The sequence below is a fragment of the Marmota marmota genome, unplaced genomic scaffold (genome assembly GCF_001458135.2).
Source record: "Marmota marmota marmota unplaced genomic scaffold, marMar, whole genome shotgun sequence".
In the NCBI taxonomy this organism is placed as follows: domain Eukaryota; kingdom Metazoa; phylum Chordata; class Mammalia; order Rodentia; family Sciuridae; genus Marmota; species Marmota marmota.
In genome coordinates, this window is record NW_026000249.1 from 6,866,498 (window position 1) to 6,891,601 (window position 25,104).

At 38.7% G+C, this 25,104-nt stretch overlaps 1 pseudogene; it reads right to left on the reverse strand.

Annotated features, from left to right (window-relative positions):
• Positions 1-883: 883 nt before the first annotated feature.
• LOC107144347 lies at positions 884-2,126 on the reverse strand (annotated as a pseudogene).
• Positions 2,127-25,104: the final 22,978 nt, after the last annotated feature.

Sequence of the window (25,104 nt, forward strand, 5' to 3'; positions counted from 1 at the left end):
AAACCCTGGGATGTTGCTTTAACTATAATAAGGCAAGTTTTCTGTTTTGAAAACTCAGTGACTTAAAACAACCCACATTTATTATCTCCCAGTTTCCATGGATCAGGAGTCCAGGCTTAGCTTAACTTGATCCTCTGGTCAGGGTCTCACAAGTTTGTCATTGGGGTGTTTATCAGGCTTCATCCTTATCCAAAAGTTTGACTAAGGAAGAATTCACATCCAAGCTCATTCAAGTTGTTGACCAAATTAATATTCTTGAGGCTATATGACTGAGGGCCTATATTTTTGCTAGCTATTTATTGGAGGCTGGCCTCAGGCCCTATAGGCTGTCCATAGTTCATTGCCATGAGGCCCACCACATGGAGGGTTCACAATATGGTGGTTTGTTTCTTTAAGGTCTACAAGATGAGTATATTCATTCATTTATTCATTCTCTCTCTCTCTCTCTCTCTCTCTCTCTCTCTCTCTCTTTCTTTTTCTCTGGTACTGAACATTGAACTCAGGGATGCTTAACCACTAAGTCACATCCCCTGCCCTTTGAAAAAAAACTTTTTTGATACAGGATATTTCTGAGTTGCCTAGGGCATCACTAAGTTGCTGAGGCTGGCTTTGAACTCACAATCTTCCTGCCTCAGCTTCCCCAGCCACTGGGATTACAGAGTGCACCACCACATGGCAAGTATTATATCTGTCTCTATCATGACCTAACCACAGAAGTGGCATCCCATCACATTTGCTATATTGTATTTAATAAAATCAAGTGCCAAGTTCTCCCATCACTCAAGGAAAGGAGATTATACAGGTAAGACCATAGGGCTATTGTAGGGTCTATTTGTCACACACTATTTAAAACTGAGTCATGATATTTCAGCTTTTTTTTTTAACATTGAGAGCAGGTACTGTTTTATTAACTGACCAGATTACAAAAATAGCATGGTAGATACCTTAGTCCATCCTTCTAATAAGCCTGTCAATCTGGTCTTCCCTATTGCCAGCATCTCCACCTTCTATAAAATGGGTGGTCTTTTTCTTCATTCCACCTCTTGAATAAGACAATTTGAAGGGCTACTTGAAGTTATTTGCTTCTTTGAAGTGTTTTCCAACCACGTAGATCTCATGAATTAGATCTTCCATGCAGAATATTTATCAAGAGATAGAGCAATGAAAGTGTTATCTGTCAAGGCAATTTGTTTCTTATTGATTTTGCCATATCCACACTTGTAGGTTCATTCACTGACTTCAGGTTTCAGTACCCCCATGCAATATATGGTTCCATGATCCTCAGCATGCTAATTGAAGCCTTGTTGAACTTAACGAAGGTGCCATTGAAGATCTGGTGAAGGTGAAGAAGTTGTAACACTTACAAAACTTTGGGTTCACACCATTGATACCTCTGATCCTGATGACAAATGTCAATATGGGTTCTGCAAGTACATAGAAGTTGCCAGCTTTTGTTGCCATCCTAGCCATTTGAATTTCCATTCTGATGGATGGAGCTAGAGAATATCATGCTAAGTGAAATAAGCCAAACCCAAAAAACCAAAGGCCAAATGTTTTCTCTGATAAGTGGATGCTGGTCCATAATGGTGGGTGGGAAAGGGAAGAATGAAGGAACTTTAGATTGTGCAGACGAGAGTGAGGGGAGAGGAAGGTCAGTGAAATGAGATGGACATTATTACCCTATATACATGTATGATTAAACTACCATTGTGACTCTGCACCATGTTCAACCAGAGGAAGAAGTTGTGCTCCATTCATGTACAATGTGTCAAAATGCATTCTACTGACATGTACAACAATTAGAGCAAATTAAAAAAACAAATCTCCATTCTGTACATCTACCTATATTCCTTATAGTAATGATTGGGTTTTTCATACATAAGCTTCCTCCTTGCCCTTTTTTTTTTTTGTGTGTGTGTGGATTGAACCCAGGGCCTTATGCATGTGAGGCAAGCACTCTACCAACAGAACTATATCCCTAGCCCTCTCCTTGACTTTCAAAGCATCTTTTGGACAGACTTCTTTCTCAGGTGCTTTACTTTCATCTCTGTGAAATTCCTTCACTTTTCATTAAGGGTTTCTGGTACAGCAGGAACCTTCTTTTTGTTCTCTTTGGCACCCTCCATGGTTCCAGCTGGAAAAAGAGGATGACTTTAGCTTTTGATATCTTTCTTCTTCCCCCCTTTCCTTCCTTCCTTCCTTCCTTCCTTCCTTCCTTCTTTCTTTCTTTCTTTCTTTCTTTCTTTCTTTCTTTCTTTCTTTCTTTCTTTCTTTCTATCAGGGATTAAACCCATGGGTGCTTAACTCCTGAGACACATCCCCAGCCCTTTTTAATATTTTGTTTTGAGACAGGGTCTCACTAAGTTGCTTAAGGCCTTGCTAAGTTGCTGAGGCTGTCTTTGAACTTGTGATCCTCCTGCCTTAGTCTCCCAAGTCACTAGGATGGATTACAGGCATGCACTGCCATGCCCGGCCATACTATAATTTCTTTACTGAACTCCTTATATTTGGAATTTAGTTTCTATGCTTTTGTCATTATAAATAAAATAGCAGTTATCACGTTATTAATCAGATTTCTATCAATATAAAATACCCAATATAATTAACTTATTACAAAGAGAAAAAATTTATTTTGGCTCATAGTTTTGGAGATTTCAGTCCATGATTGATCATCCCTATTGATTTGGGCCTGTGGTGAGGCAGTACATCATGGTGGGCGCACATGGTGGAGCGAAACTACTACCTCATGGCCAAGAGGCAAAAGAGAGAGAAGAAATAGCTAGGGTACCACAATCCCCTTCAAGGATATGTCCTTCAATGACCTAAGGCCCAACTTCCTAAAATTTTCACCACCTTCCAATAGGACCACACTGAGGACCAAGTCTTTAACACATGGATCCTTGCGGGACATTCAAATCCAAACTGTATTAATCATCCTTGTAGTTATATCTTTTCATAGGCCTTTAATTATACATCCTTTTCATAAATTATAGGAGATGGATTTTCTGGGTCAAAAAGTTCATGCATTTTAAAGGCAATTAATAGTGTAGTGTATAAGGGGACAGGAGGCTTTTTAATGAACTAAACTGGGTTAGTATTTATAAACTGCTTGAATATTGCTGGCCACACTGGAAGGACACATTCACACATTAATTAAAATAAACAAAAATAAAATTGAGTTATTTTTATCCTCATATCAGCCCTTTGGGGTATGTACTAACACTATTTGCATTTTATAGAAGAGGAGGCTAGAGTAAAGAGAAAGGTAACTGAATTGAATACCAAAAGACCTGGGTCATGTTCCAGCCCCTCCATTCATCAAGCATATGACTACAAAATAACAATGAAAATAACTACAGTTATTTTTCCTGTCTAAGTTTACTATCTCTTCTTTCACTATTTACTTGAGCAAGTACTTAGAAACTGTAGACTGGTGATTCTTACCCTTGGCTGCACTGTGGAATCACTTGTGGAGCTTTAAAAAACTAGAATTGCCTGGATTCTGGCTTTGGAAATTCTGATGCAAATGTTCTGGGCTATGGTCTGGGCATCAGAATTTTTTAAAGCTCCTAGGTGAATCTAATGTGCAGCCAGAGTTGAGATCCACTACTAGAGCTGCCTATACTTGCAAGAGATTGTTGAGGAAGTAACATTCAGTTCTTGTTTTTCTGTTCATTTTACTGTCAGGAAGTGGCACACTAGGGTCAGGCTGGATCAAACCTCAGTCTGAAACTTTATTCAACTCAGTCTGCAAAGTTAGTTTGGGAAGCCATCAATTACCTGCTGTTTTGACCCCCGGTGTGGGTCCCTGGGCAGTGGGGCATGAGCATCAGCCATATTAGAAGGGGTTGCTTTCCAGTGGAGCCTGCTGCTATTTTTCTAGGAGGAAAAGCAGATCTTCACATCAGAGCTTCAGTATCCTGCTGCCTGTCAGTCACAGCTGCATGACTGAGGCTAAGGGACCAGACGCCTGGCTGCCTGCCACTGGAGCTGGGTAGCAGATTTGCTGAGGTGTCTTTGGGGCCAGGCCAGCCTTCCAGCTCACCATGAAGACTGGGAATAAATTTCTCTAAGGAGCCAAATGCAGTTCAAAATGAACATGATCAATCAATGAAATGAAAGTCTTGGTCAAGTTTTCCCAGCATGACAGAGAAGACCAGCTCCAGCTTCTGTCTTTATCCTGCATCTGGTAAATTGGGAGAAGTAAGTGTCTGCCATTTTGCTGAAATCAGACACTACCCAGTGATTATGGAGGAAAATGGTGGTGTAGAGAAGTTTTCAAAGAAAGACAATGAAGAAAATAGAAAACTCATACTTAAGGCAGGCCTATTATTGTACATCAGGCATTATGCTGGATACATCATAGGTGTAATATCATTGAGTATGACAAGTCCAAGAACTAGATGTAGTTAACTCCATTTCACAGATGAAGAAATTTAGCCTCTTGGCCTACAAAGCATTTGTTCTTGGCACATGGTTCTGCTTCTCAAATTGGGAAGGGAAATTTTTGATTGAAGCAGTTCATTTTTTTGTTAACTTCCTTGCTTTCTCTTAGAATTATTGCCATCATGGCCTGTCTTTGGCCCAATTTTGAAACATTGAAGATTGCTTTTCATGGTTCATCTTACCCACTGAATTAGTTTAGACAATGTTAACTGCTATAACAGACAAACCCCCACATCTTGGAGACCTAACACAACAGACATTTAGTTCTTGCTCACATAAAGTCCAACTGGCCATATAGGGATGAAGATTTTGCTCCATGTAATCATTTAGGGACTATTATGGTTTAGATGTGAAGTATCCCCCAAAAGCTCATGTGTGAGACAATGTAAGAAAATTTAGAGGTGAAATGATTGGGTTATGAAAGCCTTGATATAACCAGTGCATTAATCCCCTGATAGGTATCAATTGGGTGGTAACTGTAGGCAGGTAGGGTGTGGCTGGAGGAGGTGATCACTGGGGGGGTGGTTTGGGGGTATATATTTTATACCTGGTGAGCAGAGCTCTCTCTGTTTCTTGGTGTCATGTCCTGAGCTACTTTCTTCCACCACACTCTTCCACCATGATGTCCTGCCTTACCTCAGGCCCTGAGGAATGGAGTTGGACATCTATGGACTAAGACCTCTGAAACCATGAGCCCCCAAATAAACTTTTCTTCCTCTAAAATTGTTCTTGTCGGGTCTTTTGGTTACAATGACACAAAAACTGACTAAAACAGGAACCCAGGTTTATTTCATCTAAGGTTCTGTCCTCCCCTAGGGTTTTGCATCTGCATTTTGTTATCCAATTAGGCCTCTGCATCTGCAAGGCAGGTGGGGAAAGGGAGTGTGGATGATCCTATAGGGAGTTCCACAGACTAGGTAAGGACATGATTCACCTCACTTTTATCCACATCCCATTAACCAGAACTCAGTCATATCTCAATGCCTATTGCAAGGAAATCTGGGAAATTTATTTAGCTGTGTGCTAATAGAGACAAGGACAATGGATTTTAGTGAAAAAAATACAGAGAGAGTAGTCTTGTCCCCAATATGCCCCTGAGGTCCTGAGGTCTCTTCATTCCTGAGGCCTCACCTTCTTGACCACGTCCACACCTTCTCCAGAAAGCTGTTTTGTGCTTCATTTAAGCTCTACTCTGACAATGATCTCCTACCAAATTTCTACTCAATGTGCATAGGTCAGGATAGGAGAACTGAGGGTACTTGGCCATAGTATTGCCAGGAGTCTTTATAGGGTTATCTTATACCAAGGTGACAGCTTTCTGGAGGTGTGGGTATGGTCAAAAAGGTGAGACCTCAGGAATGAAGAGATCTCAAGGCCTCAGGGGCATATTGTGGACAAGACTAATATATATANTTTCTCCTGATTTAAAATATATATATATATATATATATATCTTTTTTTTTTCACTAAAAGCCATTGTCCTTGTCTCCATTAGCACATAGCTAAATATATTTTCCAGCCTTCCTTGCAACATCATACCCTACAGGGATTGAAGGCAGCTTGGAAAGACCAGGGACTACTTTGCTCCATCCCACTGGGCCAGCCAACTGAGTTCAAGTTGACTGCTTCAGGTTTGTTGGAAGCTCTCTTGTCTCTAAGAATGGCTACCATTCATCCCAGAAAGAAGAGCTCAGGGCACATGTGTTCTACTGCTTCTTTGCTTCACACTTTCCTACCTACCACAAACTTATAGATATCTAAGTTTGTGGGCCTCTCAAAGATATCTGGCTCACCTTCTGCCAGCTCTTCAGAGCAGGGAGTCAGTAATGGAGAGGTTGCTGACCTGTGGCTTAACTGTTCATTTGACTAATGCTGATGAATGTCAGCATGTCAGACTCTGAAAACCCTGACTGTTTTGCCTTCAGAGTTTCTTCCTGTGTGTGTGTGTGTGTGTATGTGTGTGTGTGTGTGTGTGTGTGTGTGGTTGGTTTTGTTTTTTTCCAGCTCTGCTAGCTTCAGACCCAGGGAGAAGATGAGTTTTATAGTGATGGACGGCAGGGATTTTTCACACCTGCCAATTCTGCTAATGAGTCTGCTAACCCCCTTCTTGATTATTGGTGGGATAAAAGTAAATGAAATGTGCAATCTGGTTTAAATGTAGTCATTTGTGATAATATAAATGGATCTTTTAGAAGATATTGAAATTCTCATTTGTTGAAAATTTGTTTCTCAGCACCATGAGGAAAACAGCAGGCAGCTTCCTTTGCCTTCACTGGATGCCAGGCCTATGCCTTTGGTTGGTGCATATTGGGTTCTGACCTCTCTCTCCATGTGAATAGGGCATGTGACCCTCTCAGGATGACCAGGCCTTCCTTGAGCTCCTGAAGACTGTAGACTTTGGTGTCTGCTGAGGCCTCTGCCCACTGTAGGTTAGCAATGTCCCATTGAGGTACGTTTGTGGTAGAACCTCTGGCTTTTAACCTAAGCATCATACCCTACAGGGATTGAAGGCAGCTTGAAAAGACTAGGGACTGCTTTGCTCCATCCCACTGTGCCAGCCAGCTGCGTTCAAGTTGACTGCTTCAGGTTTGTTGGAAGCTCTCTTGTCTCTAAGTATGGCTACCATTCATCTCATAAAGGAGAGCTCAGGGCACATGGGAACTACTGCTTCTTTGCTGTGCATTTTCCTACCTATCACAAATTCATAGGAATTTGCCAGAGTTCCTTCTTCCCGCCTGCCTGGGCCTAATCCCCTTGAAAGAGGGAGGAATGGATGTTTGGAACTCCGTTAAGGGGTTTGCTGCCAAGCTGTGGGGGAAGTGGTGAAGTTGGAGGATGGAAAGTAGAGATGGGGATTATTCTTTAGAGACCAACTGTTCGAAGCTTAGTTAAGTATTAACCCCCTACAATAGATGCAGCTACAGAGCAATGCCATGGTTTATGTTTTGGGTAAATAAACAAGGCATTTAAGTAGCAGAGATAACCAAGACCAACAACCCAAGGACAGTTTTTTTTTTAAAAAAAACGTAATATTCTGAATGCACTCATGGCCTCACTTTGCACAATAACACAATTAATGCTGGGGGTTTATCTGACCACATAAGTGTGTTCATTTATGTGGTAGCTAGCTTTCCTGCCCAGCTGACCTTCTGTTTTTACACTCTCCTTCTTTGAATTGCTCCATTCTGTTCAAACAAAAAATGTGAAAAGAAGAAAAGGATAGAGGAAAAAGCAGAACTGAGATGATTTTAATTTTTTGCTGATGATAATACTCATGTATTGAGGCTGAATGATGACTCCCTTTGGGGATACGTGGCCAATGATGAATGGGAGCAGCAGTGCTAAACTGATATCATCTGGATGGAAGTTGGTTGCCAAGGTATTAGGAAGACCCAGAGGGTTTCTGATCCTCTTCTCTTTAACCTTGCAATGCTAAGGGCAGAGAAGCATCTCACTGCACACAGGGGCTCTTGAATAATACTGATATGTTGATTTCCATAAGGTTTAGTACATGGTTGGTTCTCCAATTCAGTCTTTCCTTGACTTGGTTTGCATACCCCAAATCCAGCCTTCAGAAGATGACTCTACTCATATACCAGTGAAACAATATCACATTATGGAATGAAAAACAGACCAAGATTTAAGTCTTAGTTTTTATCCCTTACTAGCTATATGATCTTGGTATAGCAAGACTGTGCTTTCCAAAGTGGCTGTAACAATATCTTTCATCCTACATATTCTTCTAAACCCTTGCCTGCCCCCATCAGAAGGCAGAGTCTAGTTCTCCCCTTCTTGGATCAAGGATTATTTTCACAAACAGAATATGGAGGAGGTGATATGGTATGACTTAAGAGGTTAGCTTATAAAGAGATTATGCAACTTCTGCTTGGTTCTTTTCAGATACTCACTCATAGAACCCAGATCCATGTTGTGAGAAAGCCCAAACAGCCTGAGTGGCCTAAGTGGAGAGGAACCAAGTCTATTGGCCTAAAAACCTGACAGAGCTCCCAGTTAATAGCTGGCACCAGCTTACTATCCATGTGGGAGAACCATCTTTTTTAAGCCTCTAAGTTTTGCTTATTTTATGGTAACAGGCAATCGCAACATTTAGGATCCAAAAGTCCCTCCCACATTTCAGAATATACTCTATAGATATAAATCACCAGTATATAAGTAAATCTATAAGTGTGTTTTTGTTGTAGGGAAAACCCAAACTTTGAAGCAATCACAATACTAGTCACTAGAGAAATCGTTGCATAAATTATATATACCATCCACACCACAGACTGTGAAGTTATTATAGAGTCAATTAGATCTATATTAATCACCTTAGGAAGATCTCTGTGATATATTTTTAAGGTAGAAAAAAACAGTTGCAGAGTAATTTATAATATTCAATTTGTGTAAAAATGAACAGTAATTAACTCTACACATGTGTATTTCTGTTTATAGGTGTTTGGAGAATTGTGTAGAAAGATTCACATCATGCTGGTTACACTGGATAATTTAGTAATATTGGGGAAAAACAGGCAAGGCTCCTGGTCATAGTGTGTGATATTAAAGAAGGTCTTGGGCCAAGAATGGTGGTGCTCACCTGTAATCCCAGTGGCTGGGGAGGCTGAGGCAGAGGGGTTACAAGTTCAAAGCCAGCCTCAGTAACTTAGTGAGACCCTCACCTACTTAGTGAAACCCTGTTTCAAATTAAAAAAAACAAAAAGAGTTGGAGATGTGGTTTAGTGGTTGAGCATCCTTGGATTCAATCTCTGGTACTGAAAAAAAAAAAAAAACAACAACCCCAAAACAACAACAAAAAACAAAGCAAAACAAAAGAAGATGGTCTTATTAATATATATTTTTGGATTGTTTCACTTGGTAGAGTGATCATGTCTTGTCTTTGAAACAAAAGAAATACAATAAAGGAAATAACATTTTCCTATTAAATTTAATAAGGACACGGAACCTACAGTAAGACAGATGTAGACTTGAATCCTGATCTATCACATACTAAGTGATGTTAATTAAGCAAGCTACCTGGTTTTCCTGGGATTTTGTTTCCACACCTATAAAAAAGAATATTAGAGCAAAACCCAATATTATACATAATTTCTATAATGGGTGTCATTGGAAGAAATTGATGGGATTATTTCTATTGTTACCCTAATATTGGTCCTTGTTTTGTAAATTTATTTTATCCATATTCTGTGTATTCAATCTGGTCATAGGAAATAATTAAATGTATCTACATTTTAATAAGACCTTTGATTTTCATTCATTTGTGATACTAAACTATAAAAGGAAATTAGCACAAATGTACTAAATGAAGTTTGAATACAAAAAAGGAAGCATAACAGTGCCTACCTTGCAGAATGATTGTGAGGATTAAATAAGAACCTCATTTTGCATGCATAATCCCAATATAAGCCTTACCTTCCCCACGTCCAGTCTTGGTTGACATCCTGTCTAAAGAAATACAGTCAACAGATAAAAAATAAATGAGTACTTCAGGCTTCCTTATATTCATTCATTGTCTTTCTCTTTCTGTCTCTGTCTGTGTCTCTCTGTCTCTCTGACTCTCTCTCTCTCTCTTCCTCTCTCTCTTCTTCTTGCTCTCTCATTCGCCATCTTCAAAAGGGAATTGGGGGGAAAGTGAAGTGTTACAAAATTTTGTCAAAATCTTTCTCCTACCATTTCCCTTCTCAGTAACTTCCACATAGGTGATAGTGATGATAATAATGACAATGATGATGGTTCACTGAACCTTGAATATGTGTCCTAAATTTTCTGTGTTTTACATGTATGTCACATTTCAATGTCAAAAATAAGCAGAGTTGTAGGATTGCTACCCAGGTAGTCTGGCTACAAAACCAGCCTTCTTAACCATACTTTTGAAACCTAGGGAAACCGCAATAAACCCTCTAGACTTTTTTTGCTTCATTTGCTCTTAGTTAACCTCCATTCCCATTTCTCCCTGCCTCATCCCATAAATATTCACAAACCTTATTCACTGGGAGGTGTTTTTGAGACCTACTTTCCAATCTCCATGCACTTGGCCACCTTGTGGATTAATTCTCTTTTTTTGGTAAAACTTCTCCTTTCAGTGATTGTCATACTGCACAATGGGCAAAACAAACCTGGTTTAGTAGCACTGTCTCTTGGTTGCACCCCTAAATTCACTCTTTCTCTACCTCTCAGATTCTCAATACCTCAAAAATTTCCCCTCACTTTTCTTCCATTCAGTTTTTCCTTGCCTCAAACTATGCTGACTTCGTTCAAGGTTGGATGTGGTACCTGCTCATGGACCACATGGGGCTTACTCTGGTAAGACGTAGAAGTTCTGGAGACTTCTTGCTCTTGCTTTTCCCTTAGTCCCCTAGGAAAAGCATAGGGAGTTTTCGATATGGTCCTTCTCTACTTGGGACTCTTTTCTGTGAAATATTATTGCAGACAAGTTAGTGAAGAAAAGTTTAGATCTCATGCTATTGTACTTTGAAATATGGTCACACATTCCTCTCTTCTCTGTATTCACAGTCTTGTAATGAGTGTAGATCTAGTTTGGCCATGCAACTTGATTTAAGTCAATGGTACAATGGTGAGTGTGATGTAAGAAGAGACTTGAAAAGTCCCTGCTTAATGCAGCTTGTGCTCTTGGACCCCTCCACTATACGAAGTCTGGGCTAGTATGCTGGAGGATGAGAGACCATGTGGAAGAGAACCAAAGTGCCTCAGCTGTCAGCCAGCCTCTAGTCGAACTGGCAGCCACTGATGCTGCTCAAGCCAGCCCAGTAATCAGCTGAGCCTGATGCAGATTAGAAAAACTACAGTTGAATATATTCAAATTGCCAGCCCACCAAATCATGTACTGAATAGTTGCTGATCTGTAGTTAACTTTGTGTAAAGCATTCAGGGCATAAGAGATGCTTGATAGACGAGAGTTTTCTTCTTCTCTTTTCCCTTGCCTCCATAATCATCCCATCCCTAAACCAATAAAGGTAAATCCCACCAGATCAAGTTACAAACTAAACCACGACCTGTGATTTTTTTTTTATTCACATGGATATCATCTCCATGGCCAGGACAAGTCATGCTTTGACTGACTTGTTTGTTCCATTGGTGGCAGAGCCAGAAAAAATGGCCATAATATTTCTAATCTCACATCATCTTCCAGAACCTTGCTACAGCTCCATCAATATTTGGAGTCTGTGTTGCTTTACCTTGAACATTGGTTGGGCTCTTGTTGCAACTTTACGTAATAGAACACAGTATTAGTTGTGACTAATATGTACCTTCAGAGGCTAGGTCATAAAAGGAAATGCATCTTCTGCCTGATGTGTGTTTGTCCTCTCTTTCTGCTCCCCCTTCCTGACTCAGGACAAGTTCTTTTGGAGCCCTGAGCTGCCATTGTAAGAAATATGGCCACACTGTGGCTTCCAAGTTGGAGAAGTCACATGGAGTGACCACACAGAGATAGAGAGGCATGAGGAGCCCAAGTTGTTCAGCTGCCAGCTGTTTGCATATTTCCACTAGATATATGACTGCATAAGGTGGCCAGATGACCTTAGCCTCAACCCCTCTCTAACTGAAACCTCATGAGTAACTAGAAAACCATTGCTTATGGAGCAGCATGCACCTTTTCTACCACAGTATCTGACATAGTTTCCATGCAGTGTGCAGTTGACATTTCTTACATATACAACCTACAATTGAGAGCACAAAGCTGGTGCTGGCTAAGGGGACCCTCAACATGAGAGCCAGTCAACAGTGGACAACAGAATTATAGTCAGAACTCACAGAGACAGAAAATTAGTAAGGAAATGTTGAATTAGTAAAGATCTGAAATATGACTTTTTTTGTTAATTTTTAAATGTGATTTTTACATCTTTCAGATGGTCACAGCAAAAAAGACAAGTAGCCTTGTGACTGGTGTCCTAAGGGCATTTGATGTTAAATAATAATAGCTGGTTCTGAGTGCCTGCTATGTACTAAACAACTATACTGACTATTTAATCATCACACCACCATATGGGAGGTACTATTGTTGCCCATTTTTATGAACATGGCAAAGATCATGCAAGGAATAAATGGCAGAATTGAAATTTGAAACTGGCAGACTGCCTCTATAGACCATGATTTTAATCACCTAACTATACTGTTTCTTGATAATTGTTAATGTTTCTAAATGAATTTTTAGGAAAAATAACATTTTAAGTAAGTGGTTTATAAGTAAATGTGGAGACTATAATAGGGATTCTGGTTTAAAATATTCAAAGGAGGAATTTTCTCAAAAGGAGTTTCTACCTTCAGAGAAGTTACTAGGGAAAAATTTAATCCCATTCACAAATTGTGAAATTGAGAATTCTTCCTATGTTCATATATGAATACACCACCAGTGAAACTCCACATCATGTACAACCACAAGAATGGGATCCTAATTAGAATAAGTTATACTCCGTGTATGTATAATATGTCAAAATACACTCTACTGTCATGTATATCTAAAGAGAACAAATAAATAAAAAGGAATTCTGAACCAAATACTCTACAATATAACTAGATGCTGGATTTATGTTTTATCTACATTTTTAAGGATGAGGAAAACCTCATGCACCTATTATTCCCCACAGATATATGTAATTATTGTTTGCCAATCAAAAATAAAATAAAACTTTTATAAACTCCTCAATAAAAATTTTAGAAAAAGCATATAAATAGTAAAGCAATGGTAATAATGTAAAGTTTGTTAGATACATGGATCAAGTAACAAAAGTTGGGTTCAAGCCTGCATATATGCCATAGGAGGATTTCCCTCTAAAATAATTCCAGAGTCTTCTTGCTTCCACTCAGCCCTCTACAATCCATCCTCCACCCTTCAGCCAGAGTGACCTTCAAAGGTAGAAATAAGATACTGTGTGTCTTTGGTCTAAAAACTTCTAGTGGATTCTTATTGCACTTGACTCACCTCTCTGTCTTCCCCTATAACCATGTTTCTTCCTCTCTTACTGGACTCAGCCACACAGTCTTTTTCTGTTTCTTAAAAACAAACCTTAGAGATTATTTATTCATTTATTTATTTATTCTAATTAGGTATATATGACAGCAGAATGCATGTTGATTCATTGTACACAATTGCAGCACAACTTTTCATTTCTCTGGTTGTACACTATGTAGAGTTGCACCATATGTTCAGTCATACATGTACCTAGGGTAATGATGTCCATCTCATTCCACCATCTTTCCTTCCCCCATGCCACCTCCCTTCCCCTCCCTCCCCTTTGCCCAATCACAGTTCCTCCATTTTCCCCATGCCCTCCCCACCATTATGAATCAGCATCCGCTTATCAGAAGAATATTTGGCCTTTGTTTTTTTTTGGGGGGGGAGGGGGGAATTGGCTTACTTCACTTAGAATGATATTCTCCAGCTCCATCCATTTACCTGCAAATGCCATAATTTTATTCTCTTTTAATGCTGAGTAATATTCCATTGTATACATATACCACAGTTTGTTTATCCATTCATCTATTGAAAGGTTGAAAGAGATTGGGAATGGAAATATTAAGTCTTCTTGAGCTCTAAGATAAGAATTTCACAGTGTCACTTCTGTTGCATTCCATTGGTCAAATAAGTCACAAAACCAGCCCAGCTTCAAGGGGTGCAGAAATGGACTCCACCTCTTCATGAAAGTAGCTGCAAAGTGTCAGTGGCCATTATTGCATTTTACCATACCCTTATTGGATTGCAACTTCATGAAAAGAGGGTCTTGGCTGGTGTTTGGAAACGACTGCTCCAAAGCCCAAGACTGTGCTACATTATGGTCAACTCCATATTCAGTCCTCACTTTGGTTTAAGTTATTCAAGATGTGGCAATTCTGCCTTTTACATTAACCAACTCTGGAATGCAACCGCCAACTGAGAAACTGTCGCTTTTGAGAAAAATTACCCAAGCTGGAATGGTGGGAGGGGAGGGGGTAATATGAGAAACTTCAAATTAAAGAGTGAGGCCGAACATCTGTCAAGTTCTGTAAGATAAAAATCTTCTCGAAAGGGCACATCTGCCAAGACTGCATTTTCACAGGCAGTCTTGACTGGAAACGAGGTCAGCATGAAGCTAGTGTCCTCCCTCCCAGCCAGGCCTGGGGAGAGAACAGAGGGATTTTGATGAGAACTAAATTGGATTCCAAAAAGATGGAGCTCTGTATCCTATCTTAAAAAAATTTCTCTTAAGTTGATAAGAGATGTTGGCAAGGGCAACCTCATCCCTACTGTGGGCTTGGAATGAGACTACGTGGAGTGTTTCCTTTTCTCTTACCTGAACTGTTTCAAAGGACATTCCATTGAAATGTGTTCCATGTTTTAGAAGTAAAGTCATTAAATTAGCCAGTCCATCCTTCAGCACTTAGAGCTGACCTGCTATCTTTTCAGTGTTGTGCTGAATGTCTTGAGGATACCAAAAAGTGGGAGGTTCTGCCTCAGAGAACTTATGAGGGACACTCAGTCCATGAAGACACTAACAATGAATGCTGCCTGCTGGTAGTGCTTCCTGCAGCTGCAGCCATGAATCTCTCCTTAAGGGAAGATTTGGGGGGTGCAGTTCCATGTCTATCACAACTATCCTTTATTGAGCAAGTCAAATGTCCAGATATTCTGCTCAGTGGTTATGTTGCCACACAATGGAATCTTAACAACAACCCCCTTTTGACTATGTTACTTTTAGAGTCACTGTTTTCTCAATGGAAACTGAATCCCAAAGTGATAGGACTTTACTTGGTGACCAAATCAGGATTTCAACTCATGTTTGTTTCTCTAACTCCAAGCTAGAACTCTATCCTGGCCTTGCAGTACATTATTAATAAAAACAGTCAGTAGCATTAATTGTGTTCTTATCTCATGCCAGGCCTTCTATGCATTATTTCATTTGATCCCCACCATTACCCTAGGCTATAGCTACAGTTATTATTTCCATTTCACAGGGGACACTGAGGCATGGGGAGGTTAAGTTGTTGCCCAATGTCACAAAGCAGGTCAGAGTGGCCCTGGATTTCCTTATAATTTCAGTAGCTGATGGCAACCCTCTTGTACCTCATTATTCTGGGTGCCTACTTGAGTCAGTAGTAGGAGAGCTGCCATTATCCCACCCACCCATGAGTATATCTAAGATGCATTCAAATGGGAATCATGCCTGTAAAAAAATCTTCCCACTGACCCTGACCCCATTCATAGTGGGCCTGTCATGAATTCCATTCCTCATGCTAGCCTAATCCCCTCCCTGCTGGAATCCTGACAAGTCTTCTATTTTGCTCTTTCATTATAGAAGAACCAAGGACGGCTCTGCAGAAACCCCTTCCTTCCCCCTTTGTCCTTCCTGATCTCCCCTCTGCAGTGGGCTGCGGGGCCCAGGGCATGCAGCCAAGGAAGGGGCCTTCCTTAGAAGCTCTTGAGAAAAGAGATCCTGAGCAGCTGACAGAGAGGAATGTGCCCTGAATCCAGCAGCCTCCTGTCGGCTTTATTTCAGGCAAATTAAAGCTGACTGCAAAGGGGGCCAAAGAAACCCCACCCTTCACACTTTCTTGGACATAACACCCAGCTTCCATCTGAGAAGGTTCCAGTTGGAGAGGCTCCTGAAATTACTGCAACCAACACTCTTGTTTTACACTGGATAAGGCTGAATGAAGCTCAGACAGGTGAGTGGCTGGTATAAGGTAATATTGTCCTTTAGTGACAAAGCCAGGTCTAGAGTACCTTTACCCAAGTCACTGTTCTTTCCAACCACTGTGCAGCAGGGTCTCCAGCCTTCAGTCCTCTGGGGACTGAATTTTTGCCATGTCTGCATACCATCTGTGCCATTAATTACATAAGATTTTCTTGAAATTGACTAATGTTTTAGACAAAATTTATTGAAGAGGGAAGCTTCACAAATCACTAGTTTTCCTGATTTTACATTTTTTCTAATAAACATATAAGTTGAAAATCATATTTTTTGCATTCCACTGGCAATATACCTTCCACCTTTTTGGAAATAAGGCCTTAAGGATAACCATGATGTGGTAGAAGGAGCTCTGAATTCAAGTTTCTCCTGTGCTGCTTGCTAGCTGCAATGTCATGGGCAAGCTCTATGACCTTGCTGAGCATCAATTTTCTCAGCTGTGAAATTGAGTGAATACTATCTTTCACATTCCTTATGGGGTTTCCATGAGAACCCAACATGGTAATATACTGGAAGGAGCTTTGTTCATTCACACAAGCTAAACCAATGGGAATTTTCTTTACTCCTCCTCTTATGACCTTTATGGAGGTCTTCTGGTGTCGGCTCCACCTTTTTCCTCACAGAGTGTCTCTGAGCAAATCCCTTATTTCCACATGCTTATCTGTCCTCTGGGATCTCTACTCCTCTGTGTACTCAAAGACATCCTGAGGCAGGCAATGAGTGAAGGGTTAGTTTCATATGTAGCTTGGTGAGCAGAACTTCCTAAACACAGTATAAATCTCCAAAGCCAGAGAGAAAAATCTCCTTGAAATGGCTCAACTGGTATATCCAGCTTTGGTTAGTTCTGGTCAGGGAAGGGAGAATGCTGACCTATACTAAAGAAATCTGATCTGAATTTGTTTGTAAAGTGAAAGAAGGAGACCCTGCTCAGTGCTTCAGGGTCAAGGAAATAGCCAACAGATAGCATTATCGATTTGTAGACTTTGCTTACTGAACCAGGTATAAATTTTGTCCGAGACAAATCATTTTCTAGTTTTTGTTTTCTTATCCAGTCTCTGCATTTAAAATTCTCAAGGAAAGGATTTGTGTGTGTATGTGTGTGTGTGTGTGTGTGTGTTTTACCATTCATAGTATTTATGAGCCATGCACTACTCTAGAGTTTTCCAACAATTAACCCATTTAAACCTCTCACCAACCTATGAAGCAGATACTAGTAGTAACATCATGTTATTGATGAGGAAATACACAGAGAAGTTAAGTGGTTTGCCAAAGGTTACACAATTAGTGCTGGGCAGATCTGGGATTTGAGTGTAAACAATCTGCCTCCAGAATCACTGTTCTTAACAATTATACTGTGTTATGAAATGTAAACATATTCAACATCCATCTTCCACCATCTTTCTTTTTCTTCTTTATTTGGGGGATTATCAGGGATTGAGCTCAGGGCCATTGGGACACTGAGCCACATCTCCAGCCCTATTTTGTATTTTATTTAGAAGCAGGGTCTCACTGAGTTGCTTAGCACTTTGCCATTGTTGAGGCTGGCTTTGAACTCCCAATCCTCCTGCCTCAGCCTCCGGGAGCTGCTGGGATTGTAGGCATGCTTCCACCATCTTTCAAGGTGCAATTTTGAAGGTTCCAGCCACTTAAGGCCTCCTCTGAGTGCATGTAGGGAAACCTTTAAACTCCAATTTACCTTTTCCTTATCTTTATAAAGTCACATACTACTTTCTTTCTTGCATCAGAATGATGTTTAAATGTCTCATTTTCCTCAGTGTGTGTGTGTGCATGTGTGTGTTCCTTAATAATCATTAGTATACATCACCAAATATTTATGGTTCTCCACTTTCAGACATATGGCAGACTTGGATTTCCTAGAACCCTTGTGGTGGGGTCATTGTGAGTTGTTCTGGTCAATTATTTGTGAGTAGAATATATGTGAGTTACTTTGGAGACTAATTGAATTGTCTGTGAAAAACCTCTAGAATTCTTTGCTCTGGCACAGTCACAGGCAGTATTTAAGACAGTGGCTGCTCCATCTGCCTGGGTCCCTGAGAGACCATAATGGGCAACACTCATAATGGGCATGTACTAAAAACAAGATATAAAATTTTTTGTTTTTCTAAGACATTTGAGTTGTTGAGATATTGGGGCTATTTGTTTCTACAGCAAAACCTAACCTTTACTGACTAATGTAGTCTTGTTGAGCCCTAGTTTTAGTTATCAGTGTGCAATACAAAAGATGAGCGACATCTTAAGAACTATAAAGCTTAGGGCTGGGGCTGTAGCTCAGTGGTAGAGCACTAGCCTAGCATGTGTGAGGCCCTGGGTTTGATCCTCAGCACCACATAAAGATAAATAAATAAAATAAAAGTATTTTGTCTATCTACAAATACAAAAAATATTTTTAAAATTAAAAAAAAGAACTGTGAAGTTTGAATTTTGGAAGGGAAAACTTTTTATTAGGTATGGAGATGAACTCAAAATGCATATGTGAAATGCATCCAGATTGGAAAGGAAAAAAAAATATTTGTATTTACAGGAGATATAATTAACTACATGGAAAATCCAAGAGAATCTGCAAGGAAGCTGCTTGAAATAATGTCAGTTTAGCAATTTTCAGAACACAAGAAAAATATACAAAAATTGATTGTATTTTTATTTATTAGTGATAAAAAGACTGGAATTCAAATTTTATACATAGTAATATTTACAGTGGTACTCTCAGATGTGAGATATTTAAATTCTAATAAGATATGTGAAGGCTCTTTATGCTAAAAGCTACAACACACTGAAGAAGCAATGGGGAGATATACATATTTATCCACCAGAAAATTCAATATTTTTAGGTGTCAGTTCTCTACAAATTGATCTATAGATTCAACATAATCTTAATAAAAACCCCAGCAGGATTTTTTGGAGGTAGACATTGATCAGTTGATTCTAAACTTTATATTTACATAGCAAATGAACTAGAATAGATAAAACAACTTTGAAAAAGAGCAAAATTAGAGAACTGACCCTATTTGATATAAAGATTTACTTTAAAGCCACATTAGTTAAAACAGTGTGGTATTGGTGAAAGACTGGAAATATAGATCAATTAAATAGAATAGGGGTTCCAGAAGTTAACCCAGTCAAACATAATCAATTGATTTTCATCAGTGTTGCAAAAGGCAATTCAATGGGGGGAAAGGGATAGTCTTTTCAATAAATGATGCTGAAACAATTTGACATCCATTTGCAAAAGATAAACTTTGACACACATTCACATCTTATACAAAAATTAACTCAAAATGGATTATAGTAATCACAAAACATAAAGCTACAAAGCTTCTAGAAAAAAACAGGAGTATATCTTTGTGACCCAATGAGTTAGACATGACACAAAAGTATGATCCATAAAGAAAAAAGTTGATAAATTGTTCTTTACTAAAATTAAAAGTTTATGCTTTTCAAAAGATACTGTGAGATGAATGAAAAGATAAGTCATAGACTGGGATAAAATATTTGCAAATTACACTTCTTACAAAAAGCTAGTGTCCAGGGGCTGGGGATGTGGCTCAAGCGGTAGCGCGCTCACCTGGCACGCGTGCGGCCCGGGTTCGATCCTCAGCACCACATACCAACAAAGATGTTGTGTCTGCCGAGTACTAAAAATAAATAAATAAATAAATATTTAAAAAAAAAAGAGCTAGTGTCCAGACAAAAGAACTCTCCAAATTTAGCAATAAGAAAATAAACCCTCCATTAAAAAATGGGCAAAAAGATTTTAACAGATGCATCATCAAAGAAGATAAATGGATGATAAATAAGCCCATGAAAAGGTGCTCACCATCATTAGTCATTAGGGAAATGAAAGTTAAAATCACAATGAGATAGCACTTCATTCTTATTATTACAGTATCTAAAATGTTTAAAAAGCACTAAGTACAAATGTTGGCAATGATGTGGAACTGAAACTCTCTTACACTGCTATGGTAAAGTATACTTTGGAAAACTTCTAGTGTCTTATAAAATTAGACCTTCACTTATCAGCAATCCTACTTGTTTATTTGTCCAAGAAATGAAAATGTGTTCATAAACACCTGTACATAAATGTTTCTAGAAACTGTATTCAAAATTGCTGAAAATTAGGAACAACCCAAGTGTCCTTCAACTGGTGAATGGTTAAACAAACTGCTACCTGTATAGCAGGGGATACTATTCAATAATAAAAAGAAATGAAATATTGATACACATAATTATATGGATGATTTTTGAAATGCCTTACATTAGGAATTCAGACCTCAAAGGCTACATATTGTATGACTCAATTTATGTGACATTGTGGAAAAGGTAAAGCTATAGGAATGGAAAACAGATCAGTGTTTGCAAGATTTAAGGGTGGGACAAGGAGTTGATCACAAAGAGTCCTACATTGAGGGATTTTTTTGGCAGTCATAAAACTGTTCTGTGTCTTGATTCTGGCTACACAACTACATGCATTTGTTAAAACTTATACAATTACACATTGTGAAGAGTGAATTTTACTATATGAAAAATGGAAATTAGAGAAATAGAAAGGATAAATACATCTATTATGTGAGCTTGGTTCACTGTTAATTTTTCTTAAAGCTCTATCTCTCATTTTGAGTATTTAAATTCCTTTGGAATCTGTCTATCAGAGGTAGGTCACTCTGTGTGTGTGTGTGTGTGTGTGTGTGTGTGTATGCATGTTCTGTCTGTCTCCTGAACTCAAGTTTCCAAGGGAGCAGAAATCATCCACGCTCAAATAATTCCTCCATCTCTGCCTCAGCATGAGTCACCCTTTTGTTAACAGGAGACAGAAAAAGTCTCTGGAGGCATTTTAGCATGAAGTGCTTATCCTGTCTCAGACTGCAGTACCAATCTCTCATCTGTTTTCCTATTAATTATGCCTACCATTGTATCAGTCTGGCTCCCCCAAATAATTTGTTGGGTGGAGCAGTCACCTGGCTCTGTTACATGTCCTGGTGTCCATAGATAATGATGAGGGGGAAGACAGGAAAAAAAGGTGGTCCAATCCAGAGCTGAATGGGGGTAACAATTCCACCCCCCTTTTTTTACCTTTAAGAATTTTGGCATACCATTTAAAAAAGTATTTTTAGTTGTTGATAGACCTTTATTTTATTTTTTTTATATGTGGTACTGAGAATCAAACCCAGTGCCTCACACGTGCCAGGCAAGTGTGCTACCTCTGAGCCACAACCCCAGCCCTTGGCATACCATTTAACAATACACTTTATTCCATTTACTATTAAATGGTATGCCAAAATTCTTAAAGGGTGACCTGAATTTTTACCTATGTCTACAGTCAAGTAACCACCATGCAGGTCAAGATAGAGAACCATTTCTAACACCCTAGATGATTCCCCATGTCACCTTTTACTTAGCAACCATTTCCCCCTCATTCCCAGAGGTAACCACTGTTCTGATCATCACATTTGTTTTCCCTGCTTTTGAACTTCATATAAGTGGTACTACACAGTGTGAATTTGGCTTTTTCCCCCTCAATGTAATATTCATAAGATTTTTCCATGTGGTATGCCTCAGAATTTTTTTCTGTGTAGTATTCCACTGCATGAATATTCAACAATTCATTTATCCATTGAAACATTGATGAACATTGAATTTTTATAGTTTTTGGCTATTATGAATAAAGCTTCTGTGAACATTTTAAAATATTTTTTTAGTTGTTGATAGACCTTTATTTTATTTATTTATATGTGGTGCTGAAAATTGAACCCAGTGCCTCACACATGCCAGGCAAGTGTGCTACCACTGAGCCCCAGCCCCAGCCCTTCTATTAACATTTTTGTGCATGTCTTTTGGTAGATGTATGCATTTCTTTCTCTTGAGTTTATCTCTGGAGTGGAATTGCTGAGTTATAGGTAGTACATATGTTTAGCTTCAATAGACATTGCCAAATGGTTTTCTAAAACATATCATTCTGTGTTCCTACCAGCATTTTGTGAGCGTTCCTATTGTTTTGAACCTTGTTAGCACTTGGTATTGTCACTGTAGACATTATGGTAGATGGATGGTTCCATCTCATCATTGTTTAATTTCCTCCTTGAAATATACATGTGCCCTCTTATTGTTGCCCTGTAGAGGAAAATTTCTGATTGGTTTCAGGGGTGTTAAGTGGAAGTGACAATTGTAGGTGATGGGCTTGTGGGAAAAACATGTTCATTAGGATAGAGTGCTTAACAACTGCCCCAGCATTGCAGTGCCAAAGCAGATGGTATCCCTATGCCAATCTTCCTCAGGGCTGTCTGCACAGAGGGCTGGCTCATTATTGACAGGCATACTCATTCCTCCAAAAGATTGTGCTTGAATTATGATATATCTCTTCCCTGGGTAGATGGGCTTCTTTGAAACTTTTTCTGAGATTATAGGAGCTGATGTGGCATTTCCAGTCATTTGTTTTCAGAATGACAATGTGTCAGTTTAACTACCACTCCTCTGATACATTTGTCAATTTGAAGAGAAAGTAGTAAAAGTGCACAAAAACCAAATGAGTGTTTATCTAGGTGAGGGAAACCAAATATCACCTAAACATTTTTTATTTGGTTTGTTGATGACCCTTTAAGCACAGGTACCTCCCCAAAAGAAATCCCATCAAGCAGGCGAGCTGCCAGGTATTTTACTCTGCACTTCCTCAGGTCTGTCCTGATATAGAGTAGGAAAATAGTGGAGGAACCTGGGGATGCATAAATAGCCCTGAGTTCTTTCACTCTGGGTTCATTTTGACCATTCCCAACCCCAATACCTATGATAACCCAAGGGACAAACCATCAAGTAAACTGATAACTAGCACTCATGGGCTTGGGAATTGAGTATCTGACTATGATTTCTGACTGTGCCACTTGCCAATTGTGTGAAATTGGCATGTAGATTGGCACTGTAGACCCTCAATTTCTTTACTTACACACTGCAGTTACTAATATTTATCTCATAAGGATTTTTGGGGAGCAAGGGGAAAGTAAAGATAAATTGGGAGAACAAATATGAAAGTACCTAACATATGGAATAAGTAGTCAATAAATGTACTAATTAATAGCCAAAAAGTGGAAACAGATTAGCTGTCCTTCAACAGATCAATGGGTAAACAAACCATGGTACATACATTCTGTGAAGAATTATTCAACAATAAAAAGGAAGGACCTACTGGTGCAGTACAAATAATTTAAATGAATCTGCAGAAAATTATGTCAAATGAAAAAAATCTATCCTAAAAGGCTACATATTGTATGCTTGAGTTTACATAACATTTTTGTAAAGACAAAATTTTAGAAGTGGAAAACAGGTTAGTGGTTTTCGGGGTTTAGAGATGGGAAGGTGGGTGTGTATATGGTTGGATATGATTATAAAAGGGCAATATAAGGGATTTTTATGGTGATGAAAGTGTTCAGTATCTTGATTGTAGTGTTGGATTTACAAATTACACAAATTTACACATGCAATAAAATTGCATAGAAATAAAAACACATAAGTACAAGTAAAACTGGTAAAATTCCATATAATCTATGGATTGCTAATATCCTGGTTGTGGTGTTGCACTATAGTTTTGAAAAATGTCACCTTTAGGGGAAATTGGATAAAGGGTACATGATCCCTCTCTTTACTATGTCTTATGACTTCATATAAATCTATAATCACCTCAAAAAATTCAATTAAAATATTAGTGTTCTCTTTAAATACAAATATGTCATGGATTATAAGAAGCACTATTTAATAACAAGTTTGATTTAATAATTTAAAACAAAGGGGAAATGCACTGCCTTATTAAGTCTATTTATAGATTGTAGGATAAATCTTGACTTGAGAAATATTAAAATGTGGGTGTGAGGGAGGTAGAATTGCAAGTTAAATAGGAAATAGCATAATTTCTGGTAGTTGCCTCCTCAACTTCCATTTTCTATTTCTCTTCCTTATTCCTGCTCTCCTTTAGATATCCAGAGTTTTCATAAGTTTAATTTCCAAAGAAAGGAAAAATGTGAGGAAAAACTAAGTCACACCAAAGTGTTGCTGATTTAATCAATTGCTTCTTCCTCATCTCTGCCTCATCACCAACTCATCTTTGAGCCCTAGCATAGTGACTTGTGTATAGTGTGCGTGGAATATTTGGTGAAGCTAATGAAAATATTTTAACATAGGATTGCTAGTTAGAGTCATTCCTAAGTTACAGGAATATTTCTCTGTGGTTTGGCATCTTGGTGATTAGGGATGGGGATCTTTTTCTAGCCCTGTTCAAACAGCCCAACAGAATGCCCTGCCCACTCTAATCTTCTCCATATAAAAATTCATCCATCCTCCAATGTATTTATAAGTTTTTTTTTTTTTAAAAAAACACCTCCAAAAACAAGGATCTACAAATTTAAGGGTATGTACACATTTGGGAAATGAAATTGTCATTAACACAAATGTAACTTCTGGTTGGTGTTCTAGTTCTATCAACTGATGATTGATGATGAGAATTATGTCTTCTAAACTCATGATCTTGCTTCTTTTATCCTGGGAAAATGCTTTAAAATGTTTTACCTGGTGTAGTTGAGGTAATATTCAAAGATTTCTCCTTCTGGCTTCAAAATTTCCCTCTGGATAACAATAATTAACTTGAATTTAGACTTATGTAAAATGCAATAAAATTTACTCAATATTTTAATTATTGGCAAACTGCTTTTCATTTTCTTGGAGCAGATATAATTAAAAAAATAGAAGCCAATACTCCACAACTTCCCATGATTTTATTCTTCAATTTAGATTACATATTAGGATAATGTTTTCATAATATTATCCAATAGTGTTTTCTACTTTGGTTTTATTGAATAATAAAAAGGAGAAGGGTGAGGAGGAGAAAGAGGAACAGAGAGGGGAGAGAGAGGAGAGAGAAAGTAGAAAGAGGAGGAAGAGGAAAAGGAGAGGAGGAGAAGGA